Below are 24,109 nucleotides of genomic sequence, written 5' to 3'. Positions count from 1 at the left end.
TAAACAATCAGTTGATATTGAAGTCCCCTAAGACTACTGTCCGATCGGTCGCCGTAGGTGGCTACCGAGCGCTTGAAATGTGGCTAGTACCTGTCGAGACGTGCTGTGAGTGTAAACCGTACGCCGGATGTCGAAGACCACCTCATTAACAAATTTTACATTGATTACATGTTGAAACAATATTTTTGATATATTGGGTTAAATGTTGTTAAATTAATTTCACTGTTTTTGTTGTGGCTTTACTTTTTAAATGTGAAAAAAAAAATTTAATTACACATGTGGATAGCGCTGCTCTATAATAGAAAAAAGTGGCACTGTGGATAGCAAGGTAACTTAGTGTTTCTCTTAATTTTAAGTCGGTCCAGGGAGATATTTTAATCTAGTGCTAAATGTTTCTGTTTGTTTCTTTAGCTTAGATGAGTTTACATTGTTTCTCGATTGTTTTATGTTTAGACAATGTTTATTATTTCAAGTAGTTTCCTTTTAAATAATCCGTGACCTCCCTTGAGAGATTTCAGAATTGAATTCAATTTTGAAAAGAATTTGTTTATTTTATCACTGCTATTTATTATAGCTAATATTGATTGAGCGACTTCAATCTACAGTTAAATGATAAACTACAATCAGAAAAGAGTTTAATGTCGGTATTGAGAACCAAACCTGGATTCCCGGTACCCTTTGCTTCACCAGCGTAAAGTTAGTGAGAAAGAACAGTGCTTAGAGACCAAAATTCCATTGTTGAGAGTTACTGGTTGATAAATTAAAATTACAGCAGGACACTATACTAACATCGAAATCACATTACAAATAGGATTTTTTAAACGTCACTATTGTAATTAATCAATTCTAAGACACTTTTTAAAAACACTTGAACACATTTTAACATTTTTGAAATGGGAATGCATCTCACAGTCAATGGCATCTTACAATTAACTGGTAGGTGTTTTTTTTAATCGTATATAAAATAATAGTGCCCTTACAATTAATGCCCTCTTAGATTTGATGAACCACATGAGCTGGCCAATTTAAGAATTTTATTATAGCCTGCGTTTCTCCAAAATGTTTTTTGGAAACTTGCAACAAAGGATTTTATATAGTATGATCAATAACATGGAAAATGAGGCCCAAAGAAACATGAAAGAAGCAGATGTTCTTAAGAGTTAACAGAATTGCTATAATTGAGTATAATCAGCAGATTAAAGATGAGCTATGTTATGCTTGATCCTAGTTAAACTTGGTCTCTCAAAACCTGGTTGATGATTTTAAAGCAGCAGCTTTAGAATATATAATCCTAACATTCTACAGATACTGCAAAAGTGTAAATTTCTTCTATGTAGCGTAGCAGCGTAGGAGTCCAGCAAAGACCCTGTCCACTGATCTCACTTTTGGCAGTTAACTTTTTCTTTTTTGGTTGTTTGTCTAAAAGGCCCTCCACTCTTTTAGAAAACCAATTCCACCAAGTACAGGGCTTCTGGCTTTTTCCCGTGGCAATCTAGTAACATTAGCATATACTAGAATTCATACATTTTAGGGAGCAATGTTTTTAGAGGCAAACAAAATCCAAATTTGAGTGTCATTTAATGACCCTAGATAGTTTATAAAAGCTTCACAAGAAAAGAATTCAAAATGTCTGGTTCAAACCACGTAGTGGGAACATATTTTTGACTTGAGCCAAACCCAAACCAAAATATTTTACTTATAGCTGATTCCAAACTGAATCTGAAATGAAGTTGTGTTGGTTCTAGCCCCATGTCCCAGAAAGACCAGAGCAGAAGGCTAGGAAAACACAGTATATAAATTACTTCAGAGAAGCAAAACAATTGATCTTTGGCAAGTTGATACTCTTCGTTACATTGTGTCCCAATGCCTATATTTAAAAGCTGATGTTACATTTTTAAATGTTATTACATTTCAACAATCAGGATTCTTGATTTGGGTTGTATCTAAGAAAAGCATCATCTTTGGTGAGAGTTCCAGATAAATCAAGTTTAAAATGTGACACTGAAAAGCTAAACACAGAAATAAGACTAAAAGAACTTACAGCAGACGATTATGAGTATTTGTCTTTGAGGAATGAAATGTGTTGATTTTTAAAAATCTACCTTTTTGGGGTCGGCCCAGTGGCACAGCAGGTAAGTTCACACGTTCCGCTTCTCAGTGGCCCAGGGTTCGCTGGTTCAGATCCTGGGTGCAGACATGGCACTGCTTGGCACACCATGCTGTGGTAGGCGTCCCACATAGAAAGTAGAGGAAGATGGGCATGGATGTTAGCTTAGGGCCAGCCTTCCTCAACAAAAAGAGGAGGATTGGCAACAGTTAACTCAGGGCTAATCTTCCTCAAAAAAAAAAATCTTCCTTTTTGTATTTTTGGTATTTTATAATAGGCATTATTGGTTTTATGATGAAGAATGACCATTTTATATTTTACAAAGGAGTTAATGATGAATACCATTTAGAAATTTTTCATAATTTATTTTTAAAAATTATAAGTGGTACAGTCACTTTGGAAGACAGTTTGGCAGTTATTTACAAAACTAAACATACTCTTACCATATGATCCAGCAATTGCCCTCCTTGGTATTCATCCAAATGAGTTGATAACTTATGTCCACACAGAAATCTGCACACAGATGTTTATAGCAGCTTTATTCATAATTTTCAAAACTTGGAAGCGACCAAGACGTCCTTCAATAGATGAATGGGTAAATAAACTGTGGTACATCCAGACAATGGAAGATTATAGAGCGCTAAGAAGAAATGAGCTATCAAGACTTGAAAAGACATGGAGGAAGCCTAAATGCACACTACTAAGTCAAAGAAACCAATCTGCAAAGGTTACACACTGTATGGTTCCAACTATATGACATTCTGGAAAAGACAAAACTATGGATACAGTTAAAAGATCAGTGGTTGCCAGAGGAGAGAAGGGAGGGATGAATACGCACTTCACAGAGGATTTTTAGGGCAGTGAAACTACTCGGTACAATACTATAATGGTGGATACATGTATTATACGTTTGTCAAAATCCATAGAAGGTACAACACCAAGAATGAATTCTAATGTAAACTATGAACTTTCGGTGATAATGATGTGTCAATGTAGGTTCATCAACTATGACAAATGTACCGCTCTGGTGCAGGATGTTGATAGTGGGGGAGGCTGTGCATGTGTTGGAGTAGGGAGTATATGAGAACTCTCTGTACAATCTGTTCAATTTTGCTGTGAACCTAAAACTGCTCTAAAAAATAAAGTCTATTTGGGGCCAGCCCCATGGCCGAGTGGTTGGGTTCCCACGCTCTGTTTTGGCGGCCGGGGATTTTGCTGGTTTGGATCCTGGGCATGGACATGGCACCGCTCGTTGGGCCACGCTGGGGCGCCGTCCCACATGGCACAACCAGATGGACCTACAGCTAGGATATGCAACTATGTACTGGGGGGGCTTTAGGGAGAAAAAGAAGAAAAAAATAAATAAAGTCTATTTAGACAAAATTAGTGAGTGCTCCATTAAAAAATATATATGTGTGTGTATATATATAGGCAATGTTATAAGTGTCTGAGTAAGTGAGATAAACTAGTTTGTCATCAGATCCCAGGGCTTTGCACCTTCCAGGCACTCAAATATTTGTTGAATGAGTGAATAAATAAACTAATCTACATTGAGAGAAGTACTGGAAAAATTGCTCAACTTTCTCCTTTGTTTGCATATTCTTTTAAAATGTTTTTCCTTTGTGGAAAAAATCCACATTAACTGCCATAGCCCCGCCTTCATATTACAAAATTAGACCACAGAGTTAGAGTGGGTGAGAGTAACTACATATTAGTTCATTTAATCATAAACTGAAGACCTGCTCCAAAGTCCATGCTCTAGATGACAGAGTTTAACAGCAAAATTTTTATGTCAATATTGGACATATTTTCCATTTTTGTCATTATTATAAAGAATCTTTCACATAAACATTTTAAAGATCAGAATTCAGTTCCCTATGGTTAATGTGTTGTTTAAAGATTGGCCCTGAGCTAACATCTATTGCCAATCTTTTTCTTCTTCTTCTTCTTCTCCCCAAAGCACCCCAGTACACAGCTGTATATTCTAGTTGTGGGTCCTTTTAATTCTGCTATATATGGGACGCTGCCTCAGTATGGCTTGGTGAGCAGTGCTGTGTCCATGCCCAGGATCTGAACCGGCAAAACCCTGGGCCACTAAAGCAGTGTGTGTGAACTTAACCACTCAGCCATGGGCTGGCCCCTGTGTTGTTATTTTTAAAAGATAAGTATACTGTAAATTTTCAGCCCTGTGAAAACTAAAATAATAATAATAAAGTAAAAAAAAAGTGATCCTCCAGAAATTGGGTAAATTTGAAGTTTCAAAGACAAAGAATCAACGGATCTGAAGTTTGTAATGCTAATGCCAAAGGAAGCAATTTAATTCTTGTCTTTTTTTTTCCTTAAGCATGTTTGAAATTAGTAGAAAAATGCCTTTTCTACTCGTCAGCTCAGGTGCTTAACTTACATTGGCTTTGTTACCCATGAAATGGTTACTTTATAAGAGCCTTCAGATACTAAGATACTATATTACTGTGAATAGCCTTCAAACGCACAAAAGTTTTAGGCAAATCATCAGTTTAGGGCCTGATCTTGATAAACCACTAGTGTGGTGTGTCCGTATGCACGGGTGTGGTCGGTGGGAGGAGTGCCTTGAGTTCACTAGAGTTCATTTCTTTCTCAGCTGTTTGCTAACTCATTTTCAAATGACTAATTAAAATGTTTTACCTCATACTCATTTTTCTTTTCAAATTTCTATTTGATTTTGTTTTAATCCATAGTGTGCTAGGTCGAAGCACTAATGTTCGTTCTTAAAGGAAGCTAAATTTAAAAGATTTCCAAATATGTCTCATGTAAATATCAACTACTTTCTTTACCAAAATGTTTTTGAAAGTGCTTTCTTTTTAGATGGGTAGTTATGACTCAACTGAATTTATTTATTAAAGTTTATAATGTTAAAACTTTCACCTAGGTTGTGTGTGTGTGTGCGTGTGTGTGTGTAAACAAACTTGGTAAAGTCTATCGGAGAAAGAGTGACAGAGACCAAGACTCTAATGTTTACTGAACATAAGAACATAAGTTATGTGCCAGGTAAAATTTTAAAATTAGCTTGGTTTTCACAAAAGTCATGACATGTATAATTAGACGTCAAAAAGATTAAATTAACTACCCAGGTTGACACATTTGATAAGTAAGAGAGCTGGAGTTTGGACCCAGGTCAGCCAGGCTCCAAAGCCAATGATGTTTATATAAGCAAGTACATGTCAAGTTAATTTAAACACTATATAGTGGATATCAATCCTCAAAGTTCAGATTGCAAAGTCGATTTTGGTTTAGCATTATTTAGTTTGGTAACCAATATTCTGTATGTCAATTTCACCATCTGATACATAGGAAAGTATATTAAGAATGTATGTTAAGGAAAGTATATTAAGAAAGTATGCTAAGATGCACTGGCAATTTAAACATCTTCCTCTTTGCTTTTACCTTATCTTTTGCTTCAGTTAAGAGGAATTTCATGAAATATACTGTCATTTTTGAACAATTCATCTAAGAGAGTAAACAACAAGTAGAATTAAAAAGAACAGTCTTGGGGCTGGCCTCGTGGCACAGTGGTTAAGTGCACATGTTCCACTTTGGCGGCCCGGGGTTCGCTGGTTCGGGTCCCTGGTGCAGACATGGCACCGCTTGGCAAGCCATGTTGTGGTAGGCATCCCACATAGAAAGCAGAGGAAGATGGGCATGGATGTTAGCTCAGGGCTAGCCTTCCTCAGCAAAAACAGGAGGATTGGCAACAGATGTTAGCTCAGGGCAGATCTTCCTCAAAAAAGAAAAAAAGAACAGTCTTTTTCATAAGTGTTTTCTTCTCATAAAATAATTCAGGAAAATGCCAATAAAATCTATTTTTTCTTGTGTTATTTCATAGTATCAATAATAAGATAGTTAAAGTGTGAATTAACTTTTACTAGGGAACAAAGGCTGTTGAGATAACCTGGATCACCTGAGTTTAGGATCTCTATAAAATATCTTCTATGTTGAGAACACTGTCTTTGCTTTAGGATGTAGCGTACACTATCGGTTAAGCACATACATTGTGAACATCAAAGTGGCTGGGTTTGAGTCCCAGTTCTACTACTTAGTAGCTATCTGGCCTGTGTTGTGAGGACTAAAGTTAACATGTGTAAAATATTTAGAACAGTTTCAGACACATGTAAGTTCTATGAAAGTTTTATTCTTATTCCTTAATAGAGAGAATTCATTCTAGATCGCTAACTTGTTTTCTCCATTTCTCTCTTTACTGTTTTTACCTATAAAAAATAAACTTAACTTATAAAGATTTTTTTAGCAGATCAGTCTCTCTGTGACAGAAGCACACAACACTTGACAATTTTTGCTTATTACACAAACCAGAATATCCTATAGATTTCATCTTCTTGCTAACATAACTGGATTAGCAATCAGAAACAAATGCAATTAGATGACAATTGTATGGAATAGGAAAAATGTAATTAAATAGTAAAGAGCAAACAAAGATGTTTTTATTCCATGAGAAAAATAAATTTCAGGCCTTGAAATAAAATATTCTATACAAGCGAAGAATAAGATTAAAAAGGTATTTAGATACACATGAGGCCTGGTGCCATGAAACAGTGATATTGAATAAGTGTTAATATTATTTTTGGCAGTAAATAACTTAAAAATATTCAGAATAAAATGCATCAGGATATTAAGATTAACAGAAGGCAGAGTTTCCAGAGCCTCGTTTACATGACTATATATATATTTCTTTTTTTCTTAAAGCTTAGAAGTGGTTTTAAAACAGATTACAACATTTGCATGAATGAGTACCAAATGAACAATGAATTTGTGAAGAAAATGAGCCCTCCACCCAGTCTAGTAATTTTATGGTTCAAAAGTCATATCAGATTATTTTTAAGCCTTTATTTCATTGTGGGTATAAATTTGAAGTATTATCTCAAATGTGAAGAAGCATGAAACAGCTCATTGTGGAGTTCAAGCAAATAGAAACAACTACTGCGGCTATTTCTATACTAAGCTCATCCCTAAATTCAATTGCGATTTTAATTATTTTGAGATAGTTTGGGCTTGGGAGACGTCCTTAAGGGTTAGTTGTTATATAATGAAAAATATTGGGCAAAATTATTTGAACAGACTGTTAAGATGACAAGGTAAACAAATGAACAGCTTTCCTATCCAGTTATTTCTTTTCCTTTATTCATCAACAAATCTCAGAAGAAACTATGTTCCAGGAACACATTGTTCTCATGCTTTGGATACAAAGTTAAAATTGATATAACCCTTTTTCAGGAGAAGTTCACTGTTGGCTAGGGAAGAGAAACACAAAAACAGATCATTGTAAGGCAACGTTCGAAGTGTTAATAAAGAAGGATGAGAATTGTTTGCCGTTGGGAATGATTACCTTTGAATAGACAAGTCTAGAAAGTCTTCATGGAGAAGTCCTGGGTCCTGAAGAAAGAGTAAGAGATTATCAGGAAAAGAAAAGAGGAAAGCAGGATGTCTTCTGTGGTTACTTTTTAAATCTAAATATTTTAAACGATTGAATAATCTGAGGGAGCATGCTGGGAGTCAGCCAGAAAACAGTCTGAATGGACGCAATTTGAGAAACAGTCGACCTTGGTTAACTGGTAAGTTGATTGATACGTAATTGAAAATCCAGTTATACGGAATGTGACCATATAAATGTCTAAACCAGGACACTTTTGAGAAAGAAAGGGGGAAGTACTGTGTTAACAATCAGGCCAGAACTGGTGTAAACTGAGACCGTCCTAGGCAAATTAGTCACCAGTCACACACTATTTAAAGGACACAGGAGTCAGAGAAGGCTCTGTCAGGGCTCTTGCTTCTTTTTTCTGTGATACTCTTGCTCTCTCCTTCTCTATGTGTCAGGTTTGTCTTCAAGCTGACTTCTCTCATGGTTCTAAGGTGGCTGCTAACAGTTACCTGTGCCTCATGGTTTTCCCTTCACACGCAGGAAGAGAGAAAATGAGTTAGTTATTCACAACCACTCAACAAAATTCTTAAGCTTCTTTTTAATTTTTCCTAATTGGAATGCCCTTGATGCTACTTGCTAACTGGCTTAGGCTACGGACAAGCAGGCTAGAATGGTTAAACAGGACCCATTGAAGTTGGTAATAAGGATAATCACACCAAAACTGTGTAGCACCTATGTAAGGAACGGGGAAAAATAGAGTTGGAGAGATAACCACAATACCACCACACTGAGTTTTTCTAAAATAATGGACAATTTCTAGGAAGTCTTAAATGCGAAAAGATCCCAGTTAACCTCTTTCAACTTTTGTTATGTTGTTTTTTTTAATAACAGCTTTATTGGGATAGAGCCACAGACTGTAAAATTCACTCTTTGAAAGCACACAGCATTATTCACAACAGCCAAAGGATGCAAACAACCCAAATCCAACTCAAGTGATGAATGGGTAAGTAAAATGTAGTATACCCGTACAATGCAATATATTTGGCTATAAAAAGGAATAAAGTATGGAAACATGCTGCAATGTGGATATACCTTGAAAATATGCTGTGAAAGAACATAGTCACAAAAGGCCACATACTGTATAATTCAATTTTCACCAACTGTCCAGGATAGGTGAATCGATAGAGATAGAAATTAAATTAGTAGTTGCCATGGGCTGGAAGGAGAGGGAAATGGGGAATGACTGTTAACGGGTTTAGATTTCTTTTTGTAGTGATGAAAATGTTCTGAAATTAAGTGGTAATGGTTGCACAACTCTGTGACTATACTAAAAGTCACTGAATTGAAATCAATTCAGACCATGACAATATCGTTAGTCAGTAAGGAAATTCAAATCAAAACCTTAATGAGAGACCACTTTGCACTTACTAGGATGGCTATCATAAGTTTTATTGAGGATGTGGAGAAATGGGAACTCACATATATTGCTGGTGGGATTATGCAATGGTGTAGCCGCTTCAGAAAAGAGTCTGACAGTTCTTCAAAAGGTTAAAATAAAGTTACCACACAGCTCAGCACTCCTAGGTTTATACACAAAGAGAAATAAAAATATATATCTACACAAAAATCTTTTAACCTGGTTGTTTGCAACACCCCAAAATTCATAGATTCAAATCTTAACCCCCATGCTGACATCATTAGGAAGTGAGGCCCTTGGGAAGTGAGTAGGTCATGTGGGTGGCGCCCACATGAATGGGATTCACGCTCCTATAAAAGAGATCACACAGAGCTCCTCAGCCCCTTCCACCACGTGAGGACAGTCAGAAGTCACAGGCTATGAACCCTGAGGAGGGTTCTCAATAGAACACGACCGTTCTGGCACCTTGATCTTGGACTTAGCCTCCAGCACTATGCCAAATAAATTCCTATTGTTTATCAGCCACTCAGTCTGCGGTACTTTGCTTTAGCAGCTCACAAGGACTAAGATAGATGTTGAGCATGTTTTCCTGTGCTTATTGGCCACTTGTATATATTGTTTGGAGAAATGTCTATGAAAATCCCTTGTTGATTTTTTAATTGGGTTTTCATCTTTTTATTATTGAGTTCTAAGAGTTCTTTATATATTCTAGATACAAGTCCCTTATCAGATATATGAATGGCAAATATTTTTTCCCATCTTTTGGGTTGTCTTTTTCCCTTTCTTGATGGTGTCCTTTGAAACACAAAGGTTTTCATTTTAATGGTCCAACTCATCTACTTTTTCTTTTGTCATTTGTGCTTTTGTGTCATATTAAAGAACCAATGGCCCAATCATGAGGTCATGAGGTTTACTGCAATATTTTCTTCTAAGAGTTTTGTAGTTGTAGCTCCTATATTTAGGTCTTTGATCCAATTTGAATTAATTTTTGATATGGTGTGAGACAGGGGTCCAATCTCATTCTTTTGCATGTGGATATCCAGTTGGTCCTGGTATCATTTGCTTAAAAGACTATTCTTTCCCCATTGAATGGTCTTGGCATGCTTGTTGAAAATCAGTTGACTATAGGTGTAGGGATTTATTTTTAGACTCTCATTTCTTTTCCATTGATCTATGTGTCTATGCTTTTGCCAGTATCATAGGGTCTTGATTACTGTAGATCTGTAGTAAGTTTGAAATTGGGAAGTGTGAGTTCTCCCACTTTGTTCTTTTTCAAGATTGTTTTGATCCTTGTGGAGTCTCTTGAGTTTCAATATGAATTTTAGGATGAGCTTGTCAATTTCTGCAAAAAAGCTAAGATTTTTATAGGGGTTGCAGTGGATCTATAGACCAATTTGAGTAGTATTGCCATCTTAATAATATTAAGTCTTCTCATCCATAAACACTGGATGACTTTCAATCTATTTAGGTCTTCTTTAATTTCACTCAACAATGTTTTCTAGTTTTCAGTGTATAGATCTTACATTTCTTATCTTAAAGTTATTTGCAAATATTTTATTCTCTTTCATACTCTTATAAATGGAATTATTTTCTTAATTTCATTCATGGATTGATCATTGCTAATGTATAGAAATACAATTGATTTTTATATATTGGTCTTGTATCCTGAAACCTTACTAAACTTGTTTATTAATTCTAATAGCTTCTTTGTGACTTCGTTAATATTTTCAATATATAAGATCATGATCTTCCAACATGAATAGTTTTACTTCTTTCTTTTCAATCTGGGTGCATTTTATTTCTTTTCCTTGCCTAATTGCCCCAGCTAGAACCTCCAGTATAACATGAATAGAAATGGCAAAATCAGACATCATTGTCTTGTTCCTAATTATAGGGAGGAAAGCTTTCAGTCCTTCACCATTAATTATGATAGCTGTGGGTTTTATCAGGGTGAAGAAGTTCTTTATATTCCAAGATTGTTGAATATTTTTATCATAAAAGGGGGTTTCACTTTGTCACATACTTTTTCTGCATCTACTGAGATGATCATGTGGTTTCTGTCTTTTATCCTATTAATACGGTGCATTACATTGATTGATTTTCAGATGTTAAACCAACCTTGTATTCCGGGAATAAATCTTACTTGCTCATGTTGTATAATCCTCTTTACATGTTGCTGGATTCAGTTTGCTAGTATTTTGTTGAAGATTTTTATGGTTATATTCATAAAGGATATTGGTCTATAGCTTTATTTCTTGCAATGTCTTTGGTTTTGGTATTAGTTAATACTGGCCTCACGGAATAGCTTGGAAGTAGTCCCTCCTCTTCAATTTTTGGAGAGTTTTTCAGAGATTTGTGTTAATGCTTCTTTAAATGTTTGGTAGAGTTCACCAGCAAAGCCATCTGGGTTTGGGCTTTTCTTTTGGATAAGGTTTTTATTTTTTAATTACTATTTCGATGTCCTTACTTTTTATAGGTCTATTCAGATATTCTATTTCTTCTTGAATCTGTTTCAGTAGTTTGTGTCTTTCCAGGAATTTTTCCATTTCATCTAGGTTATCTAATTTGTTGATAAATGCTTTTTTATATTATTCCCTTGGAATCCTTTTTATTTCTGTAAGCTTGGTAGTAATGTCCTCTCTTTCATAGCTTATTTAATAATTTGAATTCTCTCCTTTTCTCTTGGTCAGTCTAGCTAAATGTTGTCAACTTTGTTGTTCTTCTCAGAAAACCAACTTCTGGTTTTGTTGATTTTCTCTATTGTTTTTTATTCTTGATTTCATTTATTTCCTCTTTAATTTTAATATCTTCTTCCTACTTCTGCTTACATTGGCCTTAGTTTGCTCTTTTTCCCCCCAGTTTCCTATGGTGGAAGTTTAGATTACTGATTTGAGATCTTTTTTCTTTTTTAATATAGGTGTTTACAGCTATAAACTTCTGCATTGCTTTAGCTATGTCCCACAAGTTTTGGTATGTCGTAGTTTTGTTTCCATTCACTTCAAAGTTTGCAAACAGGGCACATGAAAATGTTACAAAGCTAACTGCTCTTACCTAGATTCATCCATTTTTCTTAAATAAAGGCTCCTCAGATGGTTGTAGGTCTTTGGTTAATTTTCAGAGTTCTAAAAAAGTTTATTTTGACAATTTTTGCTAGTGTTTACTTTGCTTTTAGTGTTCCAAAAAGATAGAATTTAATATTTTTATGTTAACTTGGGATATGTTACTAACCACTTGGCATACATGATACAATGGAAGTCAGGCTAGGTCTTAACTTAAGACTGACTAGGAAAGAGAAATTTTCAGTAGCATTTATAACCTCCTATATTACAGCATCTTTCCCAATCTCTTCTTATGTCTATGCCCTCCCATCACCTTGACCAGCTCATCTGGCCCATGGGCCTTGATTTACTCCATAATTTATATCACTAACTAACCTTGGCTAGGGTACATATATTTATCAGTGGAACCGGAATCCTTCCAGAGGGCTATAAAATGTATATGCCAGAAAGAGATAGGAAACAATTTATTCTAAAGAAGGAACAAAAGTAAAGTAGTTTCATTAATGTTTGACCATTCATAACTCTTCCAAGGGGGCTATTATTAGATCCCTAGATGAGAATGAACAAGAAGCAGATTCAAATATTTTATATCTTTCTTTGATTTGCAATGGAACCTCCCCATTATTAAAATTAAGGAAGGTACTGCTCCACACTGAGCCAAATTACCCTCAAGATTTTAGCGAACATCCTCTTCTGGCTCCCAGTGTTGGATCACCAACACATAGACTAAGTACATTTGCTCATTCATTCAACAAATATTTATTGAACACCTATTACATAATAGGCACTGTTTTTGAGTGATGGGGAAATAGCAGTGCACAAAACCAAGTCCTTGTTCTCATGGAGCCTATATTCTAATAGAGAAGGCAGGCAATAAAAATAAATAAATAAATACATATATCGGTATGGGAGAGGAGATAGAGAGTAAATATGGGTGCTGCAGTTGTAGAGAGGGCTTCCCTGAAGAAATGACATTTGAGCAAAGACCTGAATGAAGGGAGAGAGTAAGCCACGCAAATATATAAGGAAAGAGAGTTCCAATTAGTGAGAAGTGCAAGTGCAAAGATCCTGCAGAGGAGCACATTTGGCTTCTTGGATGAAGAGGAGATAAGATAGTAGGGCTGGAAAAGAATGATTGAAGGGAAGAAAAGTAGGAAATTGGTCAGAGTAGTGGCCAGGGTTTAGATAATATAAGGCTCTGAAGGTCATATCAAGGATTTTGGATTTTACTTTGAGATATGAAGCCACTGGAAGATTATGAGCACATGGGTGACATGATTTGACTCACATTTTAGAAGGCTCTCTCTGGCTGTTGTATAAAGAAAAGTCCATGAGGATAAGAGTGGTAGCTAATAATCCACTTGGGAGACTATTAAAGTAGTCCAGGGAAAGGATGATGTGGATTGTATCGGGGTGTATTTATTTTTATTGCCTGCCTTTTCCATTAGAATATAGATCCCATGAGAGCAGGAACAATGGAGATGAAGAGAGTAAACAGTTGGATTCAGGAGGTATTTTGAGAGGGATGCCAACAGGATTTGCTAATAAATAGGATATAGAGTATGAGAAAAAGAGAACAGTCATGGATGTCTCTAAGATATGGAGCCTGAGGGTGAATAGTGGTCCAATTTACTGGGATGGTGATCACCAGAAGGAGCAGATTTGAAGAAGAAATTAAGAGTTTTGTTTGGATATGTTACAAGTGAGATATCTATTAGGCATCTGTGGAAGATTGGTAGGCCTAAAGTTTAGGTGTAAGCCCTAATGTTTAGGGCTTCCAAATGTCTTAATCAAATCCTAGGTCCCCAAATCTGGGCACAGGCATACTGTCCACCAGGAATTCCTAGAATACTTGTGATATGGAAGACCCAGTTTGACCAAGTATACAACGAGAATGGTGAGATGTGGACATTAGGAGGCTAAAAAGTAGGATGAGCATCTTTCTGTTTCAGGTCCATATTTTGAAATTGGAAATATAATAGAACTTTATTTGCACTCCTTTGGAAGAGTTTCTTCCTATTTAAATTTCTAGCTACAACTTGATTGCCCCATAAACAAAGAAACAATAAATAGAAAATTTGTCATCTTGTCTCTTACCTTAAAAAGGGCTTTTTGTAAATATTAATAAGAAGTTAAGATTCTAGAGGCCTAGTGAATTGAGTTCAAAGATGGAAAGTTTTAAAATTTTACCACACTTTTATGTTTGAGGTAAGGAGGGCTCAGCATGTTTATTTACATTTTGAGAGAACTGATAGGGATTTTTTCCCTTTTGTTGATGCACATAAGAAATTACACCAGACAAAATGCTAACTCAGAGATAAACAAATCTCAGTTCCCTAGAAGCAGAAGCTAAAAAGAAAGTCATCTTGAGAGTGTCTGAAGGTCATTCTGAAGGACATACCCTTCTTAAAGGGCTACCACATACAGTTATGCCCAAGGTTGTCCAGGATTAATGTCATGAGTATTAATACTCCATGGACAGTGGAAACTAACAGTGGTTTTTAAAGTGAGCTCCAACTCAATTGTACTAGAGAATCTTTATGCTGGTTCAACGTTAACTCTGTGATCACTTTTGAACCCTAAAGTGGAAAAGCCTGAGGCAAAGCGCTGTTCCGCCTGGAGCTTGTTACCAAGTCCCCAGAACTGCTGATGTCTTTATCATTTAAGCAGTGTTCAGAATCCACGCTAAAAAAATAAGAATTTTAATAATAATTACAACAAATAGTGTATTTCCAAGGAGTGCAGTAAAGGGGAATCAGTATATATGTCTAGGGTATCACCAATTCTCTCGTACGAGCTCCTTTGTTTTCAAAGCTCCCAGCAAACTTTTGTTTCACTCTGACAGTGTGTAACTAACAAAGGATGTTCCAAAATTATAAGGGATGATTTGAAATTAAGTTGCTTCTCATTGGAGCAAGTTTATCTAGTATATTCCCAGTGGCAGGCTATGCTCTGGAAAGGAGAAATGAAAGCGAGAACTTGAAGGTAGGAGGATGTGCTCCTCTGAAAGGGGAACAGAGTGACTCAGTGACCAGCCAGGGTGAACATACCGAATCTAATTAGGTACATGCTTATGCTACCTGGTTTTCACTTACAATTAAAAAAGAAAGACATGGGGGCCGGCCTGGTGCATAGTGGGTACGTTCGCACACTCTGCTTCTGCCTGGGGTTCGCCAGTTCAGATCCCAGGTGCAGACCTATACAGCACTCATCAAGCAGTGCTGTGGCAGGCGTCCCACATGTACTATAGAAGAAGATGGGCACAGATGTTAGCTCAGGGCCAATCTTCCTCAGCAAAAAGAGGAGGATTGGCGGCAGACATTAGCTCAGGGCTAATCTTCTTAAAAAAATAAATAAATAAAAATAATAATAAAAAAATAAAAAAGAAAGACAAAGAGGGTATATTGTTTGCTTAGCTGCTGACTAAGTTAACAAAAAACAGAACTTACTATACCCGCATCTGAAGAGGGATTTTGATGTGCATGTGAGGGGTTTATTTTCAATATGAGGAAAGAATTACATCATATGATCATACACAGATTACATGATCCTTAAGTCAGTGAAAATATTTTCTGATTACAGCAGCAGCATGACTCATAAAGTTACAAGCTTCTCTTTTTGCTTCTGTTTTTGTTGTTTAGGTTTCAGCTTAAATATCACCTCCTCAGGGAGGCCTGCTCAGACCATCAAGTCTAAAGTCACTCAGTCTTCATTTCCTGCCAAGTACTTATTATATCTGATTTTTTAACTTATTGATTTCTCTCTTTAGTTTTGGTCTCCCTTACTTCAGAATGAAACCTCTAGTCCATGAATGTAGGAACCTTGTCTATCTTGTTTACTGCTGTGGCCCAAGAACCTAAAATTATGCCCGATGGGACACAGATATTTATTGACTAAGTAAATGAATGAATTGACAGTGAAGAGTGAAAAAATTGGTAAACTTCCCAGTTTATTACATAAACATAACAAAATCCTCAGACCAAAACCAGAGTTAGCACATACAAAAAGAATACTGGCCAGACCAAATTTATTAGTGAAAATTCTGAATAAAACACCAGAATAATAAATATAACTGGAAATTGATAGAATTACCCACCATGACCAAATAGGGTTTCTCTCAGGGTTTTGGTACGTTTTTTACTTTTTTATTTTAAGTTATCAAAGTAATATGGAGATGTGATTTAAAAACTATGATAGAAGCACAGAAAATTAAAAATAAATGTCCTTTACAAATTCCTGCTCTTAAACCTTGTCCCACTTTCTATATTTGTTCCACTTTCCCTCTCTAACCTCCACTTCCTAACTTTGGTCAGACACGCTGATATTGCCAAGGTTAATAACATTTTACGTCCTTCAGTTATCATAAATAATACTTCTATGCTCTGTGGCAGAAGGGAAGATTGGTACAACACAAAATCAGAGTGACAGACAGTGGTTAGATCATTTAGGTCATAAATAATTGTTAGCCTAAATTTTTCTTTTTTATGCTGTGGAAGATTCACTCTGAACTAATATCTGTTGCCAATCTTCCTCTTTTTATGTGAGCCACTGCCACAGCACAGCCACCGACAGACCGAGTGGTGTGGTTCTGCGCCCGGGAACTGAACCCAGGCCGCTGAAGCAGAGCACACCAAACTTTAATCACTAGGCCATTGGGGCTGGCCCAGTCTAAATTTTTTTTTTTTTTTGAGGACCATTAGCCCTGAGCTAACATCTGCTACCAATCCTCCTGTTTTTGCTGAGGAAGACTGGCCCTAAGCTAACATCTGTGCCCATCTTCCTCCACCTTATATGTGGGATGCCTACCACAGCATGGCTTGCCAAGTGGTGCCATGTCTGCACTGGGATCTGAACTGGCGAACCCCAGGCCGCCAAATTGGAATGTGCACACTTAACTGTTGTGCCACCGGGCTGGCCCCATGGCCCACTCTAAATTTTAACATAGATCTGAAAGTTCTAGTCAATGCTGCAAGATGTAAAATAGAAATAAAAGTATAACTTTGGAAAAGAATCAGAGAAATTTAAAATTATTTATTTAAAATATACATTAGGTGGCCCGCCCCGTGGCCGAGTAGTTGAGTTCGAGAGCTCTGCTTCGGTGGCCAGGGGTTTCGCCAGTCCAGATCCTGGGTGTGAACCTGGCATCACACATTGGGCCACAATGAGGTGGCATCCCATATGCCACAACTAGAATGACCCACAACTAACATATGCAACTATGTACTGGGGTGCTTTTGGGAGAAGAAGGGAAAAAGAAGAATGTATTTGAAAAAAAATAATAAAATACACAGGGTGCAAATCACATATTTATTAGTTCAAGCATATTTATTTTATCTAAAACTTTCAACCTTATTTACTTTTTGTCTACTTACTGTTACCAATTGATAGTGTTGAGCTGAAATTCCTGTAAGATTTTTTGTTTCTTTCCATTTCATTTTGTATTTCTAATAGTTTTTTATTTATATATTTTGTAAAGTTATATAGGACATGACGTTCTAATGATCCCATTTGAACAGAAAAATTATTCCTTGCTTTTATTATTTAACAATGTATCTTGGAGATCTTTTTGTGTCATTTACTTTGAGTTTTAACCAGCTACACAGTATTCTAGTGTGTGAGTGACTCATTCTTTATTTTAACCAGTCACCCACCAATCAAGGGCACATATCAGACCTTTGTACTTGCTGTTCTCTTTGCCTGAAATGTTCCTCCCTCAGAGAGCTCCATGGTTGACTTCCTTCCTTCAGATTTCCGGTCAAATGCCACTTTATTACAGATGCATTTCCTGACTGCTGACCACTAAGATAGTGTGCATAAGTACATCTGTGTGAACACACACACACAGTTGCACACACACACACTAGTACTCTTTAGTTCCCTTTTCATACATACAAACATGCATATACACACAGTAGAAACTCTTTTACCCAATGAAGTCAAGACTGTTAGTTGGTTGTTTAATCAAAAAAGTTAAAACAGGAAATCATAAAAAATGATACATTTTTAGTGTATTTTAAAAATTTAATTTTAACTTAAAATTTTTCTTTTGGTATGAGTTTATTAATTAGAGCTTCATGTTTTCTTTCTTGTAAAACTACAGGCAAAGTGCATTTTCTATGATTTCCATTTGAAGTAAGACTGTAATTTTTAAAACATTATTTATGTCTCTTTAAGTAGAATGAAGACAAACAATTTTGAAGCAATCTCAGCACAAAATCCCTCTTGATTTTTCAGTTCCCCCCCCCCCAAAGATTTTTATTTGTTTTTCCTGTGGCTAATTTGATAGTTTAAAAAAAAAAAGAACTCACCTTTATCGAGTTTCTACCATTTCATATAGATGATGGCTTCTTTTATGCTCATTTCTTAATCAGTTTATGTAACATTTAATCTAATTACTTAAATATAATAATAATCATAATTGGCTTAAAAAGGCTTAAAATGAAAATAACTGACTTATGGTAAGAATGAAACTCACCTGGTGGAAGCAGACATGTGGATGCTGTAAGTATTCACTGCGTGCTAAACAGAGAGAATGAAGAGTGTTGGTTAATCTTATGAGTCAGCTAAGTGGAGGTTTGGTTAAGAAAGCACCTATTTTGAGCAGCGGTACGTGTTTGCGTGTATGTGTTAGTACACACAGAGAAAGTTTTCTGGTTGGATGTTTAAGAAATTGCTAACAGTAGTTGCCTCTGAGAAGGATGAATGCAGGATGATATGGGAAAAAGAATGACATCTCATTGTACTGTTTGAATTTTTTGCCATGTGCAAATATTATTTTTTTTCCTTAAAAATTGTTTTAGAAGTGATCTGGGTTTATCAAATTTCAGGCTACTGTTGTTGCTTGTTAGGCATTCCCTCCACCTCTTCTGGTAAGAGATCCTGAATCTCTTGCTTCCATTTCAGGTGAGGTCAATCATGAGACCACCTCCTGGAGACAGTGATTGGTGGAGGGAAGAGTACATGACCAAGGCAAATTAAGTCCAGACCAGTCAGGTTCTTCCTGGTGTTTTTTCCTAACTGAAGCATCTTTCTGGTGAAGAAGCTATCAGAAGAGAGTTCTGTTTCCCCTTAGGATGTGGAAAGTCTCAAGAAACTATTACTCCCACTCGAAAAATACAAAAAAGCCAGATAATCTACAAAATCTTAAATTTTCTTGAGCTCATCACAGAGCCAAGGTCAAAAGGCAACCAAGTAAACTGAACTCCAAAGAGTGACAAGCTACTCCAAAGAGAGATGGAACATGCAAACTCTCACCTGTGGCAAATCATGGGAGAAAAAGGTTACCAAAATAAAAACAGGTAAGAAGAAATTGGCTAAAACGTCAACAAATTCTTAAAAGTCAAGTGTGATCTAGTGTCATTTTGAAATAGCTAGAAGCCCCAGACACAAAAAACGTTTGCACTCACTGGCAAACTCTATTCCACGGCCACTGAGTGCTCACAAGAACAACTGGGGGCAGGGCAGGAAACTTGCGAGAGCCTCTCCTGGGTGGCACAGCCATGAAGAAGGTGATCAGCTACTAATGGGGGACAGACTCAAAATCCCACCCAATTTCCTGGATCCTTCTCTCAAAGGAAACAAAAGCGTTAAGCTCCTGGGAAGGGGTAGCAAATCTTTTCATTCTCAGAGCCAGGCAAACTTCCATGGCCTGTGGGAGAGGAGTAGAAACAAAACCAGGTTGCTTCTGGAGTAAGGGGAAGGAAAGCCTCTCACCTCTAGGACAAAGGCAAAGAACCATTGCCTCTGGGAGAAGGATAGAAGCTAAAACCCCATATTGAAGAAGGAGTGGGAATCTTCCTTTGGGCCCAAGACTCTGCACCAAAAATAAGCGGAGATCTGCTACCCTGAAGGAGGAGCAGGAAACTCTCTTCTACCCAACACAGAGCACAGTTACAAGTCAGAGTTTAACTGACATGGGAAGTCAAAGCAGAAATATGAAGAAGGGGTGGGAATACTGAGAAAACCCAACCTCAAACACAGGAGCACAGGGCCTGCCTAAGACCAAGGCTGGACCAAAACAACAGAGAACCCCTCTGTTCCTATAAGTCTAGAATCAAGCAACAAACAACTTCAGTCTACTACTTAGGGGAACAAGAGCACAGAGAGGGACGCTGTCTGTGGCACAGGTACACAGGAAGTGCTGAAAGCTGAGAGTGGAGCAAAAAAACTGAGATAAATTTACTAGGATCCCAAGCCCTGCTATAAGCATAAGCAACCAAATCCTGGAGGAATAGGAAGACTATGATGCCCTGAAAGTAATGGGAACAACAACAAAACCCAAACCCAGCTCAATTCATGACTAGGTTGACTCAATCCCTCACAATATTAGTCCAACAGAAGAAGAGGTATATTCATTTCTGAATGATGAATAATATTTATTATTATCTCAATCTCTTATGTTTTTCTATGCACACTATCTAGTATTCAATAAAAAAAAAAGGTAAGTTATACAAAAATCAAGAAATAAACAACCTTTTGCTCAGAGATAAAGCACTCAACACAAACAGACACAGAGATGACCCAAATGTTGAAACTATCATATAGGGACTTTAAAACAACTATGATTAATACTTTAAGAGATCTAGTGAAAAAGGTGGACAACATGTATGAACAGATGGTAAATTTCATTAGAGAGAGAGAAACTATAAATAACCAGTCAAATGGATATGCTAAGGAAAAAACATGAAAGAAATGAAGAATTCCTTCAATGCTCTCAGCAGCAGACTGGACACAGGTAAGCAAAAAATCAGTGAATTAAAGAGAGGTCAGCAGAAATTGTCCAAACTAAACATTAAGAGAAAAAAGTAAAAAATACTGAAAAGAGTTTCCAAGAGCTGTGGTACAAAACAGTCTAATATATATGTAATTGGAGTACCAGAAAGAGAATAGAGAACAAGGCAGAAGAAATACTTGAAGAGCTAACGGTCAAGAATTTTCCAAAATTAATGAAAGACAACAAGATACAGATATAAGAAACCCAGAAAAATCACGAGCAAGATTAAAAGAAAAAACAAAACACAAAAATCCCTCCCAGACATCTCATAGTCAAACTTCTGAGAATAAAAGGGTAAAGAGGAAATCTTGAAGGCAGCCAGAGGAAAAAAATTACCTATATACAGTCACAGAGGGGCTAGCCTGGTGGTGCAGCAGTTAAGTGCACATGTTCCACTTTGGCGGCCCAGGGTTCTCTGGTTCGGATCCTGGGTGTGGACATGGCACTTCTTGGCAAGCGATGCTGAGGCAGGCATCCCACATATAAAGTAGAGGAAGATGGGCATGGATGTTAGCTCAGGGCCAGTCTTCCTCGCAAAAACAGGAGGATTGGCAGCATATGTTAGCTCAGGGCTAATCTTCCTCAAAAAAAAAAAAAAAAGAGAGAGAGAGTCAAAGATAATAATTACAACAAAAATATTTTTTAAATAAGAAAGGAATTACAGTATATTTATCATTAGAAACTATGCAAGCCAGAAGACAATGGAGTGGCATCTTTAAGGAAAAGGGGAAAAAACCTGTAAGCCCAGAATTTTGTATCCAGTGAAAATATCTTCCAAAAATAAAGGCAAACTGGGGCCAACCCTGTGGCCTAGTGGTTAAGTTCATGTGCACTCCACTTTGGTGACCTGGGTTCACAGGCCTGGTTCCTGGGCATGGACCTACATCACTCATTGGCAGGCATTGGCAGCCATGCTGTGGCAGCGACCTACATATAAGATAGAGGAAGATTGGCACAGATTAGCTCAGGGCTAATCTTCCTCAGCAAAAATAAATAAATAAATAATAATAAAAAATAAAGGCAAACTAAAGATTTTTTTCAGACAAACAAAAACTGAAAGAATTCATTGTTAGAAGTCCTGCATATTAAGGAATGCTAAAGAAAGTTCTTCAGGCAGAAGACATATGATACTAGATGGAAATTTGGATCTACATAAAGGAATAAAGAGCATCAGAAATGAGAAAAATTATAGTAAATATAAAAGAATTTTTTTCTTAATTCTAATCTTTTAAAGAAAAACCTATAAGGCCATAAGACCACGATTGCTGTTCAGCTTCATTAGAGAAGACTGAAAGAATAAAGTCAATAAAGAATAAAGAAACTGAGATGAGAGATGGCAAGGGAGAGCATACCAACAGCGTCCAGGTCCATTGGTTCTGGAGACCCCCAAGACAGCCACCATTCCTGTCTTCCCCATGATGTTGTAATCTGCTTGAGGTAGCATGAGTTACATTTCTGTCACTTTAAACCAGATATTGTCTAACTTGCTATCCTCTTTGATTTATATTTGTAACAAGGTGACTCTGGGTGAGACTGGATCCCCAAGATTTTTGAATATTCAGTAAAAAAAGACTGAAAAGGAACTAAGTTTTATACAGACTAGAGATGACCCAGATGTTGAAACTATCAGACTACCAGACTTAACCTAAACTGGGCTTTGATTTCTCAAATATGACATGTTTTTAAGATTTAGAAAATGTAATGATTAAAGATATTGTGTGTTTGAGTCTTACTGATTCCCTAGAACCAGATCACATGCCTATGGGGTGGTTTCCCTGCAGGTAATACACATCCCACTAACAATTATCTTAGGGAAATGATGTATTTTTGAGATTGAAAAAAAATAGAGGATATGCAGGACTTAAGTGGGTTTTAGTGATGAGGATCAAGGCTGCCCCAAGGGAGAAAAGCCCAACGTGTCCTGCCCTACATACCCATCTATATCACCCTCTGGAAGTGTAGGACATCCTGACCTGATCCGATCTGATTCTTATCTAAAGCTATAGGACCACCGAATAACCAGACCCTACCTACACTGATACCATTTTAATGACTTTTTTTACATAATCTTTCCTTGTCTTGTAAAGAGATAGCTCACATACCTATACCTTAAATTTACCCCTACCCTCAACCCATGTTTGCAGCTCTTCACTGCCCATGGGTTCTGTCCCCATGCTACTCCATGCTATTCTCTGAATAAAGGAGCGCTACTACCAGACCTTGAGAGTCCAAGAAATCTTTCTTTTGACTCCTCGGCTTGCCGAGCCCACATCATTAGAATGAAGTAGGAGGACAAAAACCCTTTTTTTCTAAGGCCAGAGAGCCAGTTTGGCTTGAACTCTGACGTGTGGAGGTACCAATAGTGATTCTAGTAGTCGAATTGTGAACTAACCCTCCAGCCATGGAGGCAGTACATGAGCAAAGCAACGAGTTGGCCCTGTCAGGAAGAAACCTCAGGACAGATTTGGGCTTGTGTGATGGGTATAAGTTGTTCCCATTATTGCTCTACCCTTCCATGATCCCTGAACCATTAGTCATGTCACATTAAAAGTTACAGACTGATCTCCTTTGACTGTGTCAAATTACACAATTGCCAAAGTGTGTTCTACCTTGAAGGCCTACTGGTGGTAGCAGGTGTGATCCCTAAGAAAGAATCCTGTGGCCAACGGCTCAGCTATCTGAGAGTGGTAGGTTGCAGAGTCTGCTGGGTGACAAGTTCAAAAGGACACCACATGGAAGATCATAAGGGGCCAGTTCCTGAGCAGACATGAGACGACACCCTGGAGAATGCCGTGAAATTGATGAGGAATACAATTGCCTTCACTGATGCCCCTGGAAGCAGAACTTGAGATAGGGACTCAGATGCAGGTAATTTATTTGGGTGATCATCCCTGGGAGCAAGAGGGAGGGAGAGGTAGAGTGAGACAGAGCAGGCTTATGTGTAGAGCAGGGTAAACTTTGATTTTTTTTTTTTTTTTAGGAAGATTAGCTCTGAGCTAACTACTGCCAATCCTCCTCTTCGTGCTGAGGAAGACCAGCCCCGAGCTAATATCCGTGCCCATCTTCCTCTACTTTATATGTGGGATGCCTACCACAGCATGGCTTTTGCCAAGCGGTGCCATGTCTGCACCCAGGACCCGAACCAGCAAACCCAGGGCCGCCGAGAAGAGGAATGTGCGAACTTAACTGCTGCACCACCGGGCCAGCCCCTAAAATTTGATTTTTAAACGATGTGGTTTTTCTCTCTTCCTTTTGCCCAGATCATTCTCCTCACTATTCAAGGAGCAGGAAGACATTTTTATACACACACACACACACGCACACATGCATAAAAGGAATTGAA

At 37.3% G+C, this 24,109-nt stretch overlaps 1 protein-coding gene and 1 long non-coding RNA gene across 2 annotated transcripts in view; one reads left to right on the top strand and one right to left on the bottom strand.

Annotated features, from left to right (window-relative positions):
• Positions 1–7,257: 7,257 nt before the first annotated feature.
• Positions 7,258–24,109, bottom strand: part of LOC103546614 (uncharacterized) — a 76,911-nt gene continuing 60,059 nt past the window's right edge. Inside the window, exons 2-4 of the long non-coding RNA XR_543727.2 lie at positions 18,469–18,512; positions 7,485–7,531; positions 7,258–7,389 (exon numbers count right to left, since the gene is read on the bottom strand). This is a non-coding gene — a long non-coding RNA (uncharacterized lncRNA). The remainder of the gene's footprint in view (positions 7,390–7,484; positions 7,532–18,468; positions 18,513–24,109) is intronic.
• Positions 7,393–24,109, top strand: part of SHOC1 (shortage in chiasmata 1) — a 154,548-nt gene continuing 137,831 nt past the window's right edge. The window contains exons 1-2 of the mRNA XM_070595036.1: positions 7,393–7,710; positions 8,409–8,520. The gene's annotated coding sequence lies outside the window, so the exon portion shown is untranslated. The remainder of the gene's footprint in view (positions 7,711–8,408; positions 8,521–24,109) is intronic.

The sequence above is a fragment of the Equus przewalskii genome, chromosome 26, assembly GCF_037783145.1.
Source record: "Equus przewalskii isolate Varuska chromosome 26, EquPr2, whole genome shotgun sequence".
Lineage (NCBI taxonomy): Eukaryota > Metazoa > Chordata > Mammalia > Perissodactyla > Equidae > Equus > Equus przewalskii.
The sequence above is the reverse complement of the archived record's forward strand: the minus strand, read 5'-3'. Positions and strand labels throughout refer to the sequence as shown.